We start from the raw sequence: 23,937 nt of genomic DNA on the forward strand, positions 1-23,937 counted from the left end.
GCTCCATTGATACAGCATGTTTTCTCTAGTGTTAAGTTGGTATTTATTTCATTATTAGTTGAGTAACGGTTCAAAATGATCAATTACTCATGGTTTTTGGTCCTTTTCGACTTCATGCCACTAAAAATCTGAACATTGGTGACTAACACAAAAATAAGAAAATAATAGCCAGGTATTTATATCTTAAAATAGAGATTGTGCACAGACTAATACACTGTGATCACAATAGAAATTACTTTTAATTTATCGGAGTGGGTATGTTTGAACTTAACTTTGGTTGTATCAAGCATCTCCAGAAAAAAACTTCACAAATCTCCACCTATGTGTTGCTAGTTTACTTAGTACTGAACAATATTGCTAAAGTGTTCCAAACATGCTTATAGTGGCAATTAAAGGGCACAGCACTTTTATACATGCCGGCCTAGAAAAGTGGCAAAAGCTGACCAACAGAAAAGGTGACAAGTCAAGGATGTCCCGACACACTTGTGCTGATTGGTGTTAACAAACACTGACATACTGATCGGGGTAAAACACGGACAGTTGACATGTATGAAAAGTAGTTTGCAATCATGCAGGTACTCTATAGTAATCGGATAAATACAATGTTATGGTATGGGAAAGAAAGTAGAGACTATAAATTTAAAAGGCCATAGATGTCCTTCACTACCTCTATAGTGCGGACTAGAAAAGGTGATCAATGAAAAAGCAGAGTATGAGAGATTTAAAAAAATACTGAAAGTAAGACAGAGGACAAGAATGAAAAATAAAAGAGATAAGATAGAAAAAGAAAAAGAAACAAAATGGATTAATGATAAGGAACAAATATGAAGTAAAATGAGAGAGCATAAAAGCAGAAAATTCTAAAATAAAATAAAAACAAAAGAGCAGAAGGACAAGGTTTAGCATCCTTAAATGTAATTAGTAATTACAAAAGATTAAGTATGTAAATGCATCCACAATCCTAAGACCCAATTTTAACAAGGGGCGAGCGGCAAGCATCTAGCTCACTTTGGCTTGCCGATGTGAGCCACAGGTTATTTTAACTCCCAGGCCTCATTTACATTGGCCAGATCCGATTCCTGCCCAAACTAGGCATCAGTGATGTCAGGCTGATGGGCGGGGAGTTGGGCGAGCATGACAAAAGTCCACAGCTGGGGACCCGCAGGAGAATTCCCCGGCAAGGTAAATGAAGGGGGGCTACGACGCGTTCGTGGGAAGCCTATGGCAAGGGAGGTCCAAGGATTCCTTGTGGTGCCAGGAGGAGTATTCCTGCTCCTTCTGGCCCCCAAGGAAACTTAAAATTAAATGTCAAACTTACTCACCTGGGCCTCTTCTGGCCTATGATCCATCTCCCGACAGGTTTGGCCTGATGGGGAAGCCGTCACTGCTCCCTGCTCAGGCCTCCTATCTGCGGGTGTCCCGCTTGCCTGCTTAAAAGAGCAGGTTAAATTGGGACATGGTGGGAAATCAGTGGGATCAGAAGGGGGAAGGGACTGGCCTCATTTTAATTCCCCCGCTGCCTGGTTTCTGCCAAGATGGGGGAATTAAAATCGGGGCCATATATGTTTCAATTAATTTAGAGAAAATTCAATGTCTATTTACCACTAAAACTACTGTTACAGACCTAACACTATTTAGATGAGTATTTCCTAAATTAGCTTTGAGTAGTGAAGTGATGCTATAGTTTATGCTGGCCGCTCATTACCATTTTATCAAGAGGCAGTGTTGTACACAGAATGATTCAACAAATAATGGGGAATTCCACATTGCTGCCATTGCTGAATCCTCTGTGGGTTAAATTGGTTGGTTGCGATGCAGGCAGCACGTAACATTTGCGCTGCCTGATGATTTGAATGATATTTGCGTGCAGCCAGCACTACCACCGTTGGCTGCATGCACCAGCAGGGGGCCCCGATATCGAGCGTGGCTAGCACTACTTAAAGGCAGCCTGCACTTCTTAAAGGGGATGTGCATTGTGGTTGCAGGAAGTGCTGAAAGTGCTTTGGGAAGTGAATCTGTGGTGGAATATACTGAAGAATGGCTGCACCGGCAAGAGAGCGTGCACCAAGGTTCTCGGACGATGCACTACAGGCTTTGGTGGAAGAGGTGGATGCATGGAGGGCCAGCCTATATCCGCTGGGGGGCAGGAGGCCCTCCAGACATGTGCTGAAGAGGCAGTGGGAGGCTGTGGCAGAAGAGGTCAATGCCAGGAGCGCCGTGAGAATCCCTACGTGGTCAGTTTTCAGTAAAATATTAAAATGTCTACGTGGCAAAGAAGCAGAATGCAAAATGGTTAGAAAGGGTTAATTAGTTAGTAACTGAGATTGATACAAGTGGCCTGGCCCTCCTGCTGGGCCATATGTTTGCTTAGTCAGCAGGCCTGCATTGTCTTATCAATGTAGAGTCTTTGATGTGAGTCAAGGACTGGTCTGAATGTCTCCATGTTTATGGCAGATCAATATAGGTAACGAGCTTAGCCAAAGTTGAAAGACATTCCAGGTTGGGAGATAAGGAACAGAAGGAACAGGGAAGAACATTCTAAGTTGGAAAGTGAGGAAGTTATTCCCTTTGATGTCTAACAGCAACATGATCAGCACATGGACGATTTATGATTGGCCGGAAATAATGTAACCTCGCATGGCAACCTATGCCCGGCTTATGATTGGTGTTGACCCTCGTTAAGTATGTTCCAACCCTATTGATTTGTATAAAAACGTGTGGATTTCTGTATGTTGTTGTTCTTGCTCTGCCAGCATAGAGGGACTCTATCAGGAGTCCAAATCAATGCTGCAGACTAAGAACCCTGCTATTAAAGATGTGTTGAACTTTAAAATGTATTCGACTTCAGTTATTACTGAACCAGACTGAGGGGAAAGAATCCGGATCGTCAGCCGCACCATGCACATGATTTGACACGAGTGGTCAAGGTGAGTGAGTTCAAGTTTCAAGTGGCATCTCCTACCAACAGCACCACTAGCCTCATCTACTGCTCCACACACTACACTCCCTATCACCCACCTACCAACAAACTCTTTCAATCACTGCTCAACCCTGCTGCATCTCAACCCTCACACAATACCGCTCTGGCAAGCCGCGCACCCACAACTCACAGGTCACACAAATTGGCATGACAGCCACATCACCCAAACATCTTGCAAGGCTATCACTGACATGCTTCCCTCTTCCTTGCAGGAGAAGGTGGCGCACAACAGCAGGAAAGAAAGTACGGAGGACAGGCGCGCTTACACATCCTCATTCCCATGGAGGAGACATTGCTGTCGATCATTGGACGGGCTGTGGTCACTGGCGGTGCTGGAGGCATCGATGATGAGGGTCTCTGCATACTTAATCCTCCTTCTCACTTCCCACGTCTCCCTCAACCCACAATCTTTTCTGACTTACGTGCTGCAGATGATGTCAGCGCGCACGTCTTACTTTCTCCTCTCCCCTCACCACAACTCAACCCATGTCTCTTTATCATTTCAGATACTTAAGATCTGGAACCTTCCCAGTCAGAGGAGGCAGAGGAAGATGACATTGATAATGAAGACACACTGCCACTCAATCTTACACTCGCAGCCACCAGCTCAGATAGTGACACTGCGCAAACTTTCGAGGCTAGGATAAAGGAGGGATCTGCATGTGGTGAGACACTGGGCACAAGTACACAGGAGCTGGGGCAGGGGGAATGGATACCGCAGGTGCCAGCTCGCTGGAGGGCGAGGTCGCTCACTACTTCTCCTGCAGAGGAGTCAGATGATGACATCAATGTGCCAGGCTGCAGAAGAAGGCTGATGGGCGTACACAACCAAATGCTTGGTCCACTGGCATGCCTGCCAGAAAGCCTGTGCACAATGTCAAAGGGCATAGAGGAGTCCAGCTCCAACTTGGCACAGGGCTTTGTGCAGAGCTTGGAGCCCATCCTTTCCAACATGGAACGTGTGGTCACCTCCATCAGCACACCTGTGGAACCCACCATGATACAGTGTCTGATGACTGATGTCACAGCTTCCATTGCAGCACAAACATCTGCCATCCAAGGTCTGACTGCTATGTTTGGAGCTCAGACTGCTGCTATCGTGGCTCTGGGTTCCACTGTGGAATGGGGCTTCCAGCATGTCACAGCAGTCCAGCAATCTGTTCTTTCACAGAATTGCTGAGGCGCCGCCCCGGACAAGTGGCAACGGAGCCATGGAAGACGAACCTGCTGTCCTCTCTCAGGATGACAGCATTCCTGCTCCAACCTCTGCTACTCCACCAGTACCCTTGCTGTTGCCTGTCAGCCAGCCCAGACTGCTGCGGCCCAGGCCGAAATGGTGCAGTCTCAAGCCGGGCCCTCCAGCCCAGAGTTGCTCGAGGTCATCCTCCATGGCCATTTGCATGCTCCTCCATTGAAGGTCAGCAGCCTTCCACCATCTATTCTTCAGCCACTGGGGATATACCTTGTAGGAGCACTAGGAAAAGATAAAGGTACACGAATGACAGGCACTGAGGGAATGCACAAGAGTGAATAGTATCAGTTTGTTTGAATCATTTCATGTGTAAATCTGTAAATGTGGTTATGAATCTGTATTTGGAGTTGGTTTTCATTTCTGCGATGAGCTGAGGGAGGAAGCAATGTGTAAGGAGAACGATTTGATGGTCATGTGGGAGAGGAAAGGTAAGGATTGTGGGACTGTTGGTGAATGGAGAGGTGTCATTGAGATTACTGGTATTGCTCATTAATTATCTGATCACGCAGAGCCCTGGCAGACAGGACCTGTCTACGTTGTTGTCTTCCTCCACTTCCTCCTCCTCCTCCTCCTCCCTCTTCTGGCAGCATGTTCTGCTCTGCGTGGCCTCTCTGCTTGCTCCCAGTCATGTTCAGTTCCCAGAGGAAGCCCTAGCAGGCCACCCATGTCTGGAAGCAACTTTGTTCAGCACACTATTTTAAATGCCATTAACAGTACTGCAAGACCAGCCAGACCACTCTCTATAGAATATGGCAACTTTCTCCAGGTATAGGAAACTTTCACAAACACCCATAATTGTACCAGCAGCCAGAATAACTATTCCAGCAACTAATCTGTAACTCCTGCATGATCCCTTTAAAGCGGAGCGGGGGATCAGCGATAAAAGGATGAGCGAGATAGGAGAGAGAGAGAGTGGAGCGGGGAATCAGCGATAAAAAGAGGAGAGAGAGAGAGGAGAGAGAGCAGAGCCCGGGATCATTGATAAAAGGAGGAGAGAGAGAAGAGAAAGAGTGGAGCGGGGAATCAGCGATAAAAAGAGGAGAGAGAGAGAGAGGAGAGAGAGCAGAGCCCGGGATCAGTGATAAAAGGAGGAGAGAGAGAAGAGAAAGAGTGGAGCGGGGAATCAGCGATAAAAAGAGGAGAGAGAGAGAGGAGAGAGAGCAGAGCCTGGGATCAGTGATAAAAGGAGGAGAGAGAGAAGAGAAAGAGTGGAGCGGGGGATCATTGATAAAAGGAGGAGAGAAAGAAGAGAAAGAGTGGAGCCAAATCCACAGCACCCTGCGTGGCTCAGCTGTACAGGAGGGGAGGAGAAAGGTCAGGAGAGCAATAGTCATAGGGGATTCTATAGTTAGGGGAGCAGTCAGGCGTTTCTGCGCCCGCTGACGAGATTCCAGGATGGTATGTTGCCTCCCTGATGCCAGGGTCAAGGATGTTACTGAGCGGCTGCAGAACATTCTGGAGGGGGAGGGTGAACAGCCAGAGGTCGTGGTCCATATTGGTACCAATGACATGGGTAGAAAGAGGGATGAGGTCCTGCAGGCAGTTTTTAAGGAGTTAGGAGAGAGATTAATAAGCAGGACTTCAAAGGTAGTAATCTCTGGCTTACTCCTGGTGCCATGCGCTGTTGAGTATAGAAATAGGAGGAAAAGAGCAGATGAAGGCGTGGCTGGAGAGGTGGTGCAGGAGGGAGGGCTTTAGATTCCTGGGGCATTGGAACCAGTTCTGGGGGAGGTGGGACCTGTACAGGCCGGACGGGTTGCACCTCAACAGGGCCAGGACCAATATCCTCGCGGGGAGGTTTGCTAATGCTCTTGGGGAGGGTTTAAACTAGCTTGGCAGGGGATGGGAACCTGATTCAGAAGGGAGAGAAGCAGAGTTGGAAATGGAAGGCATAAAATTAGAAGTGAATTTGGAGGGCAGAGGAAACAAAGGTTAGAAACTAGACAACAAAGGAGTTTGGCAGTGCTTAATGGTATATACATCAATGCAAGGAGTAAAGTGAATAAGGCAGATGAGCTAAGGGCACAGATAGACACGTGGAAGTACGATTTCTTAGCTATTATAAAAACATGGTTTAAACAGGGGCAGGAATGGCAGCTCAACATTCCTGGTTACAGGGTTTTCAGATGAGATAGGGGGATAAAAAAGGAGGGGGGGTGGCAATATTGGTTAAAGAAACAATTACGACTGTGAGGAGGGATGATATGTTAGAAGGATCATCAAATGAGGCCATATGGGTTGAGCTAAAGAACAAAAAAAAGGAGCATTCACACTGCTGGGATTGTACTATAGGCCCCCAAACAGTCAGAGGGAGATAGAAGAGCAAATATATCGGTAAATTTCTGAGACGTGCAAAAACAACCGGGTGGTAATAGTAGGGGATTTCAACTACCCTAATATTAACTGTGCCGTAACTTTCTATGATTCTATAAAATATCGCTGGTGGAGGTTCCTTCATGCCCTTTAACTCCTGTTCAGCTGCCGGCTGCTTCAAAACAGCGTTGAACGTTGATTTACGACATAATCTCCCTACTTTATATGCTTCTGGCGTTCATTAGATGCGCGTGCGGAACTACTTTCAACAAGATGGCGCCCTGCGCACGTCACACCAGAAGTGTGTGCATGCATCTCAGATGCCATTCTCGGGAATTAGGTGTCCATGTAGTGCCCACAAAACGGGCGCCATGCGGCCCAATTTAGTCCCCTTTGTATTCCCACAATGATATTGGAGATGGTTGTTAGTTTTGACAATAATTCAAGTAAATCATGTTTGACATTTGGAACTGCAGAGCAGGGCAGATTAATATCTTCTGAACTGATCCAAATTGGGTCAATTCAGATTTATGTGCACACTGAAAAAAAATTGAGCACTTCAGCTCATTTGCTTTTAGATATATCTGCCTCTTTAAGATAATGGTATCTCAAGTGCACAATTGGGACATTTTGCCAGCTAAACCCAGTCTGTGCATATGAAGTATCATTTTGGCATATCATTTTGTCTTGAAATAGATGTAACATTTGTTGTTTTTGCATCCTTCAGTACCGACCCTCCTTTTTGAATTAAATTCAGAGAATTTCTGCCAAGGCTCCTCCAATTTCTTCCCTTACTTCATTAATATCCTGGGATAAATGTTATCAGTATGAAGTGCTTTATCTGCTTTCAAAGCTCCTAGTCTCATAATAGACACTTCCTTGCTTATCCCTTGTTTTTGTTAGATACTCTGTTGATGTCTGTAAGAATTTGGTTACTGGCACTGGCAAAGTGCCACATGTTTCTTCTGTAAATAGAAATGAGAAGAAATCATTCAAAAGCCATTTCATCTCCTGATCTAGTGGGTAAACTCCCACCTCGGCCATTAGTGATCCTATTTGCTCTTTAAGGTTCTACCTACTGCTAATATAACAAGATATATCTCAGGCTTTGTCGCCCATATAAATCAGTTCTTTTTAAAATTTCTCTTTTAGTTTTTAATTCTCACATTACTAACCTTTAGTTTTCTTTTGTATCCAAGCCAATCTTCCTTTTTCCTGGATTCCTTGTTTCACGTGAAGCCCTTGCTGCCCTAAATGCTAGTTTTTCATTTCCCATTTAGCAATAAGAGCTTTGTTCTTGGAATTATACTCCAACTACTCAGTTAAAGGTTATATATTTTTCAGTTTTATGACCTGTAGTGTTCTTTTTCCAAGTGCTTAATTTCTCTATCACTGCTTTCTTTACTGACAAAATTTGCTAGTTAATATTTTTTAGTTTCTCACTCAATGGGGCTGATTTTAACTTGCAATTGCGGGTGTGTTGGGGACGGGGGGGCTGCGAAAATCAGGAAAATCCCGGGCGGGTTCAGAAGCCGGCTCCAACTCGTCAACTTCCGGGGTTGCCACAGACACATCTGTGTACACACATGCTTCACGAATCCGGAAGTAATTGCCGGCGATACGATAGTTAAACCACTTATTGACATTTTTGCTCTTGTTTAAATCGTTAATTTTGTGGAGATTGAGGCAGGGGTGCGATTTTAATTCAGCCTCAATGTGTTTCCCGTGCTGTGGGAAACACTCCATGTTCAAGAAGACGTGTTTCAGGCAGCCATTTAGACATTTAAATGCCTGTTTGACAGATGGGGATAAAAGGTCAGTTATTGCAGCAGAGCACTCAGTTCTCTCAGACAAAATTTTGGCTGGGAGATCTTTGTGTTTAGACTGAAAATTCTTGGTTTATACTCAGAATTGTTCTGTTTACACATATTTACCAACTTTTTGGACCCCCTCAAATTGACATCATCAGGATGGGGGGTGTGATGGCTGCATTCACCAGTACATCCCAGGACGAGCAACATCACCATCCTCGCCAGGCATGGCGTACACTTCCACCACTTGCAGCTCCACAACACAGTGCTGCGCCACAGGCACCTGCACAAGAACAGAGAGAAGAACAACAAAGGGACTGAAGTCGCAGGAGGCACTGCCGTCGTCAGAGGGTCTACAGACCGAGGCTGAGCTTCCTGGACCTCTATGAGGAATAGTGCATATGGAGGCTGAGAATGAGTTGCCAGGTGGTCGCAGACATCTGCAGCCTCCTTCATGCCGAGCTGCTCCTGGCTGGGCCTGGCGGCATCTCATTGCCCGTCGCTGTTAAAGTCACCACTGCCCTCAACTTCTTCGCCTCCGAATCATTCCAGGGTGCCACCCGTGACATCGCCGGGGTCTCTCAGTCGTCTGCACACAAGTGCATAAGGCAGGTCACCGACGGCTTGTTTCACAAGGCCTTGCAATACGTCAACTTCCCCGTGGACGACCTCAGCCAGACGGAGAGGGCAGTGGGATTCCACTCTGTGGCTGGCTTCCCACGGGTGCAGAGTGCAATCGATTGCACGCATATAGCAATCCGAGCATCTCCATACACGCCAGGGCTGTTCATCAACAGGAAGGGCTATTACTCCATCAACGCTCAGCTCATTTGTGACCACCGCAAAAGATTCCTTCACGTGTGTGCCAGATTCCCTGGCAGCTGTCATGATTCCTTCATTCTGAGGGAATCCAACATCCTGGGACTCTTCCACATACCGAACACCACTAAGGGCTGGCTCTTCAGGGTCAAGGGATGCCCCCTGCGCACGTGGCTCATGACCCCTCTGTGGAACCCCATCAGCAAGTAACAGCGTCGATACAACGACAGCCACATCACCGCCACGTCAAAAATTGAACATGCGATAGGGTTGCTCAAGATGCGATTTCAGTCCTTGGATCGGTCTGGGGCAACGCTTCAATACGCACCAGAGAGTGTGGGTCACATTATAGTGCTGTGTTGTGTCCTGCACAACATGGCACACAGAGAGGGGTACCAGTTGCTGAGGTCCCATCTACATCTTGCATCCACATTGAGGAGGAGCAGCAGGAGGAGGAGGAACCCATGGACAGAGCAATGGCTCGTGAGGCCAGGGAGTCACTGATATGTGAACTGTTCTCCTTATATTAGAAAGTGAGAATAGTCCAGTCCTCAGACCACCTGGAAAGAGCAGTGCCAACACCAGGCCCCTCCCCCGCCGCACAAAACAGTCCTGCAACTACACATACACCCACTGTAAAGTGACCCAATGGGTAGCAACAAGTGTCACCGTTCATGATGAAGCTCATGAAAGGGCCCTTTCACAAAAGCCAGTTAAGAATGGGCAAAATGTGGCAGTGATGGTGAGAATGATAACATTTAATGTGAATATTACAAAAACCAAATATAAATGAAAAACATTAGAGTCTGTCAGACACCCTTGTGCATACCCTTCATGATCACAAATCCTTAGCCTTTCTCTTCCTACCGCTTCTATGTGCTGCATCCCCTGTGGCTGCAGCAGAGGTAGTGGCGGGTTGCTCATGTTCATGCCCTGACTGCTTAGATGCTTTCGGCCTATGCACTCTGGGTTTTGGAGCCCGTGAGGGCCCCTCCAAAGACTGCTCCACCTGCACCTGTGCAGGGGCAGACTCGACCACCTGGAGAGGAGGCAGCATTGCGGGTACTGGTTGAGAGGGTGGCAACAGGTGAGATGTGGAAGCGCTTTGAGTGGCGTCCCCACTTCCATGTCCCCTTTCGCCATCATCCCTCTCCTGGGCCAGGCCCACATCACTCCTGCCACTCTGCTGGACAACAGTTTGTAGGAAATGTATGATGCCTTGGAAGCCCATTTGTAAAGTTTCTGCCTGCCTGTTTAAGGCAGCAGAATGTTGTTCACCCTGAGTCTGAATGGCCGTTGTCAGGGCCTGAATGGACTCATTTGTGAGACGCACTTGAAGCACAATGGAGGCTAGCCTTCTCTCCATCGCAGACATTCCCCCACATACCTGTGCCACCATTCCACTAATGCAGGAGTTGGACTCCTCCATCCTCTGGGCTATTGTGGAGAGTGTGCATGGCACCTGTTCCAGTACCTCACAATTTGCTGCTGTCCCTCAATCATTCTCCTTTTAAAGGATGGCCCCTGGGCTTCAGCATCTGCGTTCAGTTGAGCAGAATCTGGAGAGGAGTGCGCCCACCGACACGGACTTCCCACAGCTGCCCCTACCACCAGTGTCTGCTCGTGCTCACTTGTGTGTGGTGACTCACCAGGTGCCAACCCAACTGACTGACTACCAGGACCCACTGAGGTGTGAATATCTGCGCTGGTGGATGGCTCGCTATGATGTGACGGTGCACCCTCAGATGCTGGGAGCTCCTCCAAGGAATCACCTTCTACCGTCACTGCAGTCGCTGAAGGACCTGTAAGAGATCAGAAGGCAATATTAAGCATCATCACAGATGTGTCATGTTGCGATGAGCATACTGAAGTGTTCAACATGTTATTTATTGTTAACATCCATTCATGTTGTGTGTGATGAAATGTTAAAGTTGTGTCACCAGACTTTAGTGGGGTGCCAGTCTCGGCGTCCCCGACGGACAGGCACTCGAGGGTGTGACTGATCTCCAGGGTCTCCTGCTCCGTGTCTGTGAGGACCACTATTTGTTGTGGTCCCTCTTCAGTCCTCACCCTCTCCTGTACATTCTGAGCTCTCTTCTCCTAGAATTGGAGAAAGTACAGACGTGTGATTGAGTGATGGTGAAGTAGCCAGCCGATGAATACGTTGCTTTGGGTGAGGCTGACTGTGAAAGAGATGCATCAGAGGGTGAGTATGAGACAGAGACAGCACATTGGATGAGGATTGGGCTGAGTGGTAGTGGTGGGGTGAGAAATGGGGAGGTGAGGAAGTGCTCAGGAAGTGGAGGTAAGTGGGTGTCAGGAGTGATGTGATGGAGTAGTCTTGGCAGTGCAGAATGAGTTGTGGGTGGGGAAGGTGATGCGGAAGATGGAGTGTAGGAGAATGAGTAAGTGTACTCACTTTTGCTGACCTAGTTAGGTCACTGAAGCGCTTCCTGCACTGGACCCAGGTGCGGGAGAAGTTACTGCTGCTGGTGACCTCCTCTGCCACCTCGAGCCAGGCCTTCTTGGTGGCAGAGGCAGGGCACTTCCTTTCGTCAGCTGGGTAAAACACTTCCCTCCTCCTCCTCACCCCGGCCAGTTGCTCCTGCAGTGAGGCATCACTAAATCTTGGAGCAGCCTTGCCCCTGTGCTGCTCCATTGTGCCTTTTGGTGTTTGCTGCAGCAAAAGCCTTTGAAGCAATGGCCCTTTAAATAGAGCCATTCCAGCTGACAGCCTGTTATGTGGGTGCGCAGCCTGCTCACTGCGCAGCTTTCGGACGGCAAACCTGGAAGCCACAGTAAGGGGCACCAATTGAGTTGCGATCGTGTGGGGAAAGGTAAGTTTTTATTTTTCGTGTTTGCCCCGCAGCTATTGACCCCCCCATCCTGCCATCGTTTCAAAATCGATCCTCGTATCACTCCACCTCAAGATAGACATTCCAGAATTCAATAAAAGTTGCTTCAAGCCCAAAGGATGGAAATACTGGATGCATTGAATGGGTGCTTCAGGCTTTACGCAAGGCAATTCGGATTGCCAGGATGAATGCTGCAGGAATAACTGAAAACGTTTGAAAGCACTCAGAAAAAATGTTTTCATTAGACTGCACATCCAGTGCAGTATGAAGCTCCCATCCAATTTAACCGTAATTTTTTTCTGCTATTATTGCAGCATTAACACAATAATATGACTGCATAATATCAGAAGATAATGGAGATCTGGGGCATGATTTTTACTTGAAGCCGGAAAGTGCGCGGGGTGCATAGATTTTCACTTGAGAAACCTGAACGTTAAGTGAGCTCATTGGAATCTGCAATCACAACTCAATTGAAGGCAATTAATTTTGCTTCCGGGTTTTGCGTCTCCAAGCTGTGCAGCGGGCGTACTGCGCACCCGCATGACGTGATCTGAAGTCCATTACTTAAAGGGCAAAAATGAATTTTGGAGTAGAAAGGAAGAAGTGAAGCCATGGATTCCAAGAGAGCAAAGACAGCACCCTGGTTCTCACATCCTGTGGTGTACAACACCCCACCCCCCCCAACTCTGTCTTAGCATGCCTACTCCATCACATCATTATTCACACCCACTTAAGTTTCAGCAGCACCTACCCTTCACTTTCTGTGTACTTCCTCACCTCCCCACTTATGCATCCACCACTGCCATCCACCCCAATCCTTATGCAACGTGATGCACCTGTCTGATAGTAACCCTCTGATGCATCTGTATGATAGTCAGCCTCACCCAATGCACTGCATCCATCAGCTGAATACGTCACCTTCAGTCACTCACAGGTCTGCTCTTTCTCCCCGTGTAGGAAAAGAGAACACAAAACGCAAGGGAGAGGATGAGGACTGGAGGTGGACTACCACAGGTAGTCCAGCTCACAGATGCGGAGGAGGAAGCCATAGAGATAAGTGGGACAGCTGCAACCCTATCCATCAGAGGTGGAGAGACTCGGAACCCGCAGATGCCTGGTGACAGAACTTAAACGTCTTTCACACACATGGATGACTTTTCTCATGAATGACTGAACTATGAGAAATTTGAGTATGGTGATTGGCAAGATTGTTACTTTGCCAAGACCAATTCATATTGATTTCTGTTGTCTTCCAGGGCCTTCACAAACATAGAAGAAGAATGTGGTGAGATGGAAGACATTGATTCCTCAGAGGATCTCATTCCTTTTGAGGGTGCGCCATCATAGGACATACAGCCATGCCAGCGCAGATACTGGCACTTCAGTGGGTCCTGTTAGAGGGTTAGTTGGGTTGTCACGTGGTGATTCACCACACACAAGTGTGCACAAGCTGACACTGATGGTAGGGTCAGCTGTGGAGAGTCCGTGTTGGAGGGTGCACTCCTCTCCAAGCTCTGCTCAGCTGGACACTGATGTTGAACTCCGGGGACATCATTGAGAAGGAGAATGATTGAGGTACATCTACACCTTTGTGAGGTACTGGAAAATGTGCCACGCGCACTCTCCACAACAGTGGAGAGGATGGACGAGTCCAACTGAAAGATTAGTGATTGATGTGGCAGGTAATTGCGAGAATGTCTGCCATGGAGAGAGTGGCCGCCTTCATGGAGCTTCAAGCATGGCTCTCAGATGAGTCAATGCAGGCTGTGACCATGGCCGTGCATACTTTGGAAGCCAGCATGTCTGTCACCTCGGGTACGGTAGCATAGTGGTTATGTTACTAGACTAGTAATATAGAGGGCTTGGACTAAAATCTGTGAGACATGAGTTCAAATCCCACCACAGCAATTGGGGAATTTGAATTCCGTTAATTAAAATAAAATCTGGAAAAAAATACTAGTATCAGTAATGGTGACCATGAAATGACTGGATTGTTGTTAAAAAAACATCTGGTTTACTAATGCCCTTTAGGGAAGGAAACCTGCCATCCTTACCCTGTTTAGCCAATATGTGACTCCAGACCACAGCAATATGGTTAATTCTGAAATGGCCTAGCAAGCCACTTAGTTGTACAATCCCGCTACGAAAAGACATAAGAATAAAATCGGATGGACCACTGGACACGGCAAAGGCAAACCAAGCCCAGTCAACCCTACATAGTCCTCCTCACTAATATCTGGGGACTTGTGCCAAAATTGGGAGAGCTGTCCCACAAACTAGTCAAGCAGCAGCCTGACATAGCCATACTCACTGAATCGTACCTTTCAGCCAATGTCCCAGACTCCTCTGTCACCATCCCTGGGTATGTCCTGTCCCACGGGCAGGACCGACCCACCAGAGGTGACGGTACAGTGGTATACAGTCAGGAGGGAGTGGTCCTGGGAGTCCTCAACATTGACTCTGGACCCCATGAAGTCTCATGGCATCAGGTTACCCATTGGCAAGGAAAACTGCTGATTACCACCTAATGCCCTCCTTCAATTGATGAATCAATCCTCCTTCATGTTGAGAAGCACTGAAGGTAGAAAGGGCACAGAATGTACTCTGGGTGTAGGACTTCAACGACAATCACCAAGAGTGGCTCGGTAGCACCTCTACTGACCGAGCTGGCCGAGTCCTGAAGGACATAGCTGCCAGACTGGGCCTGCGGCAGGTGGTGAGCGAACCAACACGAGGGAAAAACCTACTTGACCTCGTCCTCACCAATCTACCTGTCGCAGATAAATCTGTCCATGACAGTATTGGTAGGAGTGACCACCGCACAGTCCTTTTGGAGAAAAAGTCCCGTCTTCACACTGAGGACACTGGACTACATGTATGCTAAATAGCGGAAGCAGCATGCTATAGACAGAGCTAAGTGATCCCACAACCAACAGATTAGATCAAAGCCACATTCAGTCGTAGATGGTGGTGGACAATCAAACAACTAACGAGAGGAGGAGGCTCTGTGAACATCCCCATCCTCAATAATGGCAGAGTCCAGCACGTGAGTGCAAAAGACAAGGCTGAAGCGTTTGCAACCATCTTCAGCCAGAAGTGCCAAGTAGATGATCCATCTCAGCCTCCTCTCAATATCCACACCATCACAGAAGCCAGTCTTCAGCCAATTCGATTCACTCCACGTGGTGTCAATAAACGGCTGAGTGCACTGGATACAGCAAAGGCTATGGGCCCCGACAACATCCCAGCTGTAGTGCTGAAAGCTTGTGATCCAGAACTAGCCGCGCCTCTAGCCAAACTGTTCCAGTACAGATACAACACTGGCATCTACCCGACAATGTGGAAAATTGCCCAGGTATATCCTGTCCACAAAAAGCAGGACAAATCCAATCCGGCCAATTACCGCCCCATCAGCCTAATCTCAATCATCAGCAAAGTGATGGAAGGTGTCATCGACAGTGCTATCAAGCGGCACTTACTCACCAATAACCTGCTCACCGATGCTCAATTTGGGTTCCGCCACGACCACTCGGCTCCAGACCTCATTACAGCCTTGGTCCAAACATGGACAAAAAAGCTGAATTCCAGAGGAGAGGTGAGAGTGACTGCCCTTGACATCAAGGCAGCATTTGACCGAATGTGGCACCAAGGAGCCCTAGTAAAATTGAAGACAATGGGAATCAGGGGGAAAACTCTCCGGTGGCTGGAATCATACCCAGCACAAAGGAAGATGGTAGTGGTTGTTGGAGGCCAATCATCTCAGCACCAGGTCATTGCTGCAGGAGTTCCTCAGGACAGTGTCCTAGGCCCAACCATCTTCAACTGCTTCATCAATGACCTTCCCTCCATCATAAGGTCAGGAATGGGGATGTTCGCTGATGGTTGCACAGTGTTCAGTTGCATTCGCAACCCCTCAGATAATGAAGCAGTCCGAGCCCACATGCAGCAAGACCTGGACAACATCCAGGCTTGGGCTGATAAGTGGCAAGTAAGATTCACACCAGGCAAGTGACAGGCATTGACCATCTCCAACAAGAGACAGTCAAACCATCTCCCCTTGACATTCAACAGCATTACCATCGCCGAATCGCCCACCATCAACATCCTGGGGGTCACCATTGACCAGAAACTTAACTGGACCAGCCACATAAATACTGTGGCTACAAGAGCAGGTCAAAGGCTGGGTATTCTGCAGCGAGTGACTCACCTCCTGATTCCCCAAAGCCTTTCCACCATCTACAAGGCACAAGTCAGGAGTGTGATGGATTACTCTCCACTTGCCTGGATGAGTGCAGCTCCAACAACACTCAAGAAGTTCGACACCATCCAGGACAAAGCAGCCCGCTTGATTGGCACCCCATCCACCACCATAAACATTCACTACTTTCACCACCGGCGCACTGTGGCTGCAGTGTGTTCCATCCACAGGATGCACTGCAGCAAGTCGCCAAGGCTTCTTCAACAGCACCTCCTAAACTCGCGACCTCTACCACCTAGAAGGACAAGGGCAGCAGGCACATGGGAACAACACCACCTGCATGTTCCCCTCCAAGTCACACACCATCCCGACTTGGAAATATATCGCCGTTCCTTCATCGTCGCTGGGTCAAAATCCTGGAACTCCCTTCCTAACAGCACTGTGGGAGAACCTTCACCACACGGACTGCAGCGGTTCAAGAAGGCGGCTCACCACCACTGTCTCAAGGGCAATTAGGGATGGACAATAAAAGCTGGCCTTGCCAGCGACGCCCACAGCCCATGAACGTATTAAAAAAAATTTACATTAATGATTTAGACTCGGGAATTTGAAGTACAATTTCAAAATTTGCGGACGACAACAAATTGGGAGGTATAGTTAATACAAAGAAAGAATGCAACAAAAACAGGAAGATATTAATAAATTTGCAGAATGGGTGTGTAAATGGCAAATAAACTTCAATATATGTATGAGTGTGAGGTGGTGCATTTTGGGCGGAAGAATAAGGAGGCCACATATTGTTTGGATAACAAAAGTCCAAATGGTGTACAGGAGCAAAGGGATCTAGGGGTACAGATACACAAATCACTAGAAGTAGCGACGTAGATTAATAAGGCCATAAATAAAGGCAAACCAAGCACTGGGGTTCATTTCTAGAGGGATAGAATTGAAAAGCAGAGAAATTATATTAAACTTATATAGAACCTTGGTTAGACCACACTTGGTGTACAGTGAACAGTTCTGCTCTCCATATTATAAAAAGACATTGGAGAAGATGTAAAAGAGATTCACAAGGATGATACCAGAACCAAGAGGATATACTTGTCAGGAAAGGCTGAACAGACTTTCTCTAGAAAAGAGAAGGCTGAGGAGCGACCTAATAGAGGTCTTCAAGATAATGAAAGGGTTTGATAGGGTGGATGTGGAGAAGATGTTTGCACTTGTGGGGGTGTCCACAATTAGAGGTCATTAATATAAGATACTCACTAATCAATCTAATAGGGAATTCAGGAGAAACTTCTTTAACCAAAGTGTGGTAAGAATGTGGAATGCATGACCACAAGGAGTAGTTGAGGCGACTAACATAGATGCATTTAAGGGGAAGCTAGATAAGCACATGAGGGAGAAAAGAATTGAAGGATATGCCGATAGGGTGAAATGAAGATGGGTGAGAGGAGGCTCCTGTGGAGCATAAACGCCAGCATAGGCAAGTTGGGCCGAATGGCCTGTTTCTATGGGGGTTATATTGGATAACCCCTGAAACTGGGTGCGGGGGTTGAGGTGCTTGATTAACCTTCGCCCGATCGTTGAGATGCAGGCGGCAGGTAACATTTGTGCTGCTTGGTGATTTTTATGACTGCTACGTGCAGCCAGCCCTACCTGCGCTCTTGAGTGGCTGCTCACCAGCAGAGGGCCCAGATATTGCGAGAGCTAGCACCACTTAAAGGCAGCCTGCAACTCTTCAAGGGGAAGTGCATTGTGGCTACAGGAAGTGGTGGAAGTCAATGGTGAAGTGAATCTGTGCTGCAATATTGTGCAGCACGGTGATGATGGGAACAATGGAATTTTTAATGAGCAACAACTGGGCTGTTCAATGTTTGCGAGATTCAGATATTTGCAAAATATAAGATACGGATTTGCACGGAGTCTGAACGGAGATCAGACATCGCACACGTAAAACATAGATGCAGGTCCCGGCCCTATGTTACAAATTGTTGAGTTATTTTAAAACATTAAATAAAGGTTACGCACTACTAAATCCCACATCCTCCAATCTGCATGCCAGACCCTACCAATCTGCTGATCTGAGTTTGTACCAGGCTTGTGAGAGAGCATGCACCAGGGTTCTCTGATGATGCACCAGAGTCCTTGGTGCAAGAGGTGGACAGAAGAAGGAGCATCCTATATCAGCAGTGGGGCCAAGAGGCCCTCTAGACATAAGCTCCCGAGGCAGTGGGAGGCAATAGAGGACGAAGTCAATGCCAGGTGCATAGCACCACGAACATGGATGCAATGCAGGAAGAATTTCAATGCTTTGACACGAGTGGTCAAGGTGAGTGAGGTCAACTGTCAAATGGCACCTTCTACCAACTGCACCACTAGCTGCATCCATTGCTCCACGCACTACACCCCCATCGCCCACATACCAACAAACTCTTTCAATCAGTACTCAACTCTTCCAATCAGATGCTTCCTCTCACCCTCACATATTACCACTGTTACAAATCGCACACCCACAACTCACAGGTCACACACACTGTCAGCTATTCAACCATGACAGCCACATAACCCAAACATCTTGCAGGACACTCACCAACATACGTCCCACTTTTTTGCAGAAGGTAGCACATAGCAGGAAACAGCTAGTGGCAGTGGCTCCATGGAACATGAACCTGCTGTCCTCTCTCAGGATGACAGCATTTATGTCCCACCCCTGCTACTCTGCTAGTGCCCTTGCTGTTGCCTGTCACCTCGCCAGCCCACTGTAGAGTCTTGAAATTTTATTATAGGGACATCTGAAGATAAGAACAGGAGTAGGCCGTTTAGCCCCTCAAGCTTGTTCCACTATTCAATGAGATCATGGCTGATCTGTGACCTAACTCCATATACACACCTTACCCCATATCCCTTAATAACTATGGGTAACAAAAATCAACTATTGAGCTAGCATTAACTGCGATTTGCGGAACAGTGTTCCAAACTTCTACCACCCTTTGTGTGTAGAAGTGTTTCCTAACTTCACTCCTGGCTCTAATTTTTAGGCTATGTCCTCATGTCCTAGTATTCAAGTATAGGAGACCTCCATAAACAGGTAAAATGCATCAGCAGCCAATAGTCCAGCAATAAACGTGTAACTGCTGCATGATCCCTTTAAACAGTGCTGGTGGGGGGTCTTCCATGCTGTTTAAGACCTGTTCAGCTGTGCGAGGTTACAAAATCGCATCTGTCACTTTAAATCAGCAATGCACACAGATCTACCGCATATTCTCCCTACTTTACATCGTGCCGGCGCTCATTATCTGCGCGTGTGCGAGCGCCATTACCAATATGGCGTCTCACACACGTTACGCTAGAAGTGTGCGCGCGCATTCCGGACGCCATTTTGGGCCCTTAGGAGTCAGAATAGACAACGGGCGCAACACGGCCCAATTTAGACTTCAATGTAATTCTATGTAAAACCTGCCCCCAACCCATCCATTCTTGGCGGTTAAAATTCCCCCATATATCAGTTTTCTGTATTTCTTTTATTGTGTTGTACAAGAAACGTGCTTGCTTTATCAGCCATGGCTTGAGAGAGAAAGAGTGCACACTATAAGCCATTCATATTGAGAATCATATATAGTTGTACAGGTCCATACATATGGTTGTAATATTATTTTAAAGATAGTGAAGTCTGATGAGAGCGAATATAAATAAGCTATTCATAAGATCGGTGAACATTTTCAATATTCTAATAAAACTCAATATCAAACAATCAAAGTGAATTTAAAAAGATAAAACATGGTAGAACATCACCATGTACAGGGTGAAATCCTATCTTTCTATTGCCTACTATAATTTATTGTTGCCTGTGATTCAAATTTGGTATGTGGCATAAAATAGTGAGGTTCTTACCAATATTCCTTTAACATATGCAAAACTACTGAGGCTCTCTATACAATGAGAAGCACATTCATCTCATTCCCTCTTACCAGAGACAAGCAGGAGGAGCGAGCACGAGGGCTTGCTCGCATTGCAGGCTTCCCCATGATGCGGGATGCCATTGATTGTACTCATATTGTTTTGCGTGCACCTCATCTGAACTCAGGCATATTCATGAACAGAAAGGGATTCCACTCCCTCAATGTGCAGCCGGTGTGCAACCACAGGCAGCGCATCATGCAGGTGAATGCCCACTATCCTGGCAGCAGTCATGATTTGTTCATTCTGCGGCAGTCCTCTGTGCCACCTATATTTTATCCAGCACAGCAAGTCAAAGGCTGGCTACTGGGCGACAAGGTTTATCCCCTCATGACATGGCTCATGACTCGGGTCAGGAACCCACGCACAAGTGCACAGCAGGCCTACAACGAGAGCCATTCTGCCACAAGGACCATCATAGAGCACACCACAGGCATCCTCAAGCAATGCTTCCACTGCCTGGACCGCTCTGGAGGAGCCCGGCAGTACTCAGATTTGTCATTGTATGCTGCATGCTGCACAACCTGGTTATTATGTGATACCAGTAACCTCAACGACACCTCCCCAATCAGCAACAGCCCCCACTCCTTATCTTTCCTCTTACATGCCCATCAAATCCTGCTTCTTATGATTACACATTGATTCCTCCCTCAGCTCATGCAGAAATAAAAACCAACATCGAATGCAAATTCAAATGCACATTTATAAATTAACACATGAAAACAAAATGAGACTATTCACCCTTCTGCATTCCCTTAGTGCCTGTCTTTCGTGTGCCTTTACCTTTTCAAGTGCTCCAACAAGGTACTTCCCCAGTGGTTGGAGCATGAGGTGGTGGAAGGCTGCTGCTCTTCAATTGAGGAGTGTGCAAATGGCCTTGGAGGACGATCTCGAGCAGCTCTGGGCTGCAGCAATGTGGCCTGGTTGGCTGACAGAGCTAGGGCACTGATGGAGTTGCAGGGGTGGGAACAGGAATGGTGTCATCCTGAGAGAGGACAGCGGGTTCGTCTTCCATGGATCCACTGCCACTCTCCCGGGGCAGCACCTCAGCAATCCTGGTGATCTGATGGAGAATGGATTGCTGGAGTGCTGTGATGCCCTGGAAGTCCTTTGAATTGTGGCACCCAGAGACATGATAGCAGCAGCCTGAGCTTCCCAGGCAGCAGTCTGAGATTCCAATGCAGCAATCAGGCCTTTGACGGAAATGTTTGTGCTGCAATGGAAGCTGTGACATCGGTCATCATTCGTTGCATTATGGTGGGTTAAACAGGTGTGCTGATGGAGGTGACCACCTGTTCCATGTGGGAAAGGATGGGCTCCAAGCTCTGCGCAAAGCCCTGTGCCAAATTGGATTTGGACTCCTCCATGCCCCTTGACATTGTGCGCAGGCTTTCTGGCAGGCTTTCCAGTGCACCAAGCATTTGGTTGTGTACACCCATCAGCCTTCTTCTATAGCCTGGACCATCAAAGTCATCATCTGACTCCTCTGTAGCAGAACTGGTGTGCGACCTCGCCCTCCGACGAGTATCCTTTCCCCCCATCCTGGCTCCTGCGCACTTGTGCCCGGTGTCTCACCATGTGCAGATCCCTTCTCTATCTTTGCCTCTAAAGTGCGCAGTGTAAGTCTCTAAGTTGGTGGCTGTGAGTGTAAGATCGAGTGACGTTGTGTCTTCATCATCACTGCCTTCTTCCTCTGCCTTCTCTGACTGGGAAGGTTCCAGTTCTTGGGTATCTGAAATGACAAAGGGACAAAGGTTGAGTTGTGGTGAGAGGGAGGAGAAAGTAAGAAGTGCATGCTTACACCATCTTCAGCTTGTGAGTCAGAATAGATTGTGGGATGAGGGAGAAGTGGAAAGAGAGGAGGAGGATTAAGTATGCAGAGACCCTCATCATCGATAACTCCAGCACCGCCAATGGCCCCAGCCTCAGCAATGCCTCTTCCCAGAATGGCCAGCACTGTCTCCTCCATGGGAGATACAACATGTAGGCGTACCTGTTCTCCCCCATTCCTTTCTTGCTGCCTCCTGTTATGCGCCACTTTCTCCTGCAAGAAAGAGGGAAGTGTGACAGTGAGTGTCCTGTATGATCTTTGGGTGATGTGGCTGTCATGGATGAATAGCTGCCAGTGTGTATGAGTTGTGAGTTGTGAGTGTGAGGCTTGCAACATATGTTAAGGTGCTAAGTGTGTGAGGGTGAGATAAAGCATAAGAATTGAATGGTTGGGTACTGATTGATAGAGATTGTTGGTAGGTGGGTGAGGGGGGGTATAGCGCATTGAGCAGTGGATGAGACTGATGGTGCAGTTGGTACAATATGCCACTTGAAACTTGAACTCACTCACCTTGACAATTCGTGTTAAATCATTGAACTTCTTCCTGCACTGCATCCATGTTTTTGATGTTCTCCACCACTTCCTCCAACTGCCTCTTGAGCATATGTACTTACACCATCTTCAGCTTGTGAGCCAGAAAAGATTGTGGGATGAGGGAGAAGTGGAAAGAGCGAAATGATGGGGGTAATGATAAACAGAGTGTGTCAGGAAGAGACAGAGTGTACAAATATAAGAGTGCTCTAGCAAATGGGATTGGGGTAGGAAAGAATGGTAAAATGACAAAATTAAAGGTTCTTTATCTGAACGCGCACAGCATTTGTAATAAGATAGATGAATTGACGGCACAAATAGAAACAAATGGGTATGATCTCGTGACCATTACAGAGACGTGGTTGCAAGGTGACCAAGGTTGGGAACTAAATATTCAGGGTTATTTAACATTTCGGAAGGATAGGAAAAAAGGTAAAGGTGGTGGGGTAGCTCTGACAATAAAGGATGAAATTGGTATAATAGTGAGAAATGATCTTGGCTTAGAAGATCAAGATGTCGAATCAATTTGGGTGAAGGTAAGAAATAGCAAGGGAAAGAAATCACTGGTGGGAGTACTATAGAGGCCCTCTAACAGTAGCCACACTGTAGGGCAAAATATAAATCAGGAAATAAGGGGGGCTTGTAAAAAAGGTAATGCAATAATCATGGGCGATTTTAACTCTCACATAGATTGGACAAATCAAATTGGCAAAAATAGCCCTGAGGAGGAGTTCATAGAGTGTATTAGGGACTGTTTCTTAGACCAATACGACGGGGAACCAACCAGGGAACAGGCCATTTTGGATCTGGTAATGGGTAACGAAACAGGATTAATTAATGATATCAAAGTAAAGGATACCTTGGGAAGCAGTGATCATAACATGATAGAATTTCACATCCAGTTTGAGTGCGAGGATCTTGGGTCTGAAACTACTGTATTAAACGTAAATAAGGGAAATTATAAAGGAATGAGGGAGGAATTGGCTAAAGTGGACTGGGTAAACAGATTAGATGGTATGATGGTGGATAAGCAGTGGCAAACGTTTAAAAATATATTTTATGACTCGCAACAAAAATATATCCCTGTGAGGAGGAAAGACTCCACAAAAAGGGTGAACCAACCATGGCTAACTAAGGAAGTCAAGGATGGTATCAGGTTGAAAGAAAAAGCATACAACATGGCAAAGATTACTGGTAAGCCCGAAGATTGGGAAAACTTTAAAAACCAGCAAAGGATGACTAAAAGAATAATAAAGAGGGAGAAAATAAATTATGAGAGTAAACTAGTAAGAAATATAAAAACTGGCAGTAAAAGCTTCTACAAGTATATAAAAAGGAAGTGGGTAGCTAAAGTAAACATTGGTCCCTTAGAGGGTGAGACTGGGGA

This window comes from Heptranchias perlo, chromosome 4, assembly GCF_035084215.1.
Source record: "Heptranchias perlo isolate sHepPer1 chromosome 4, sHepPer1.hap1, whole genome shotgun sequence".
Lineage (NCBI taxonomy): Eukaryota > Metazoa > Chordata > Chondrichthyes > Hexanchiformes > Hexanchidae > Heptranchias > Heptranchias perlo.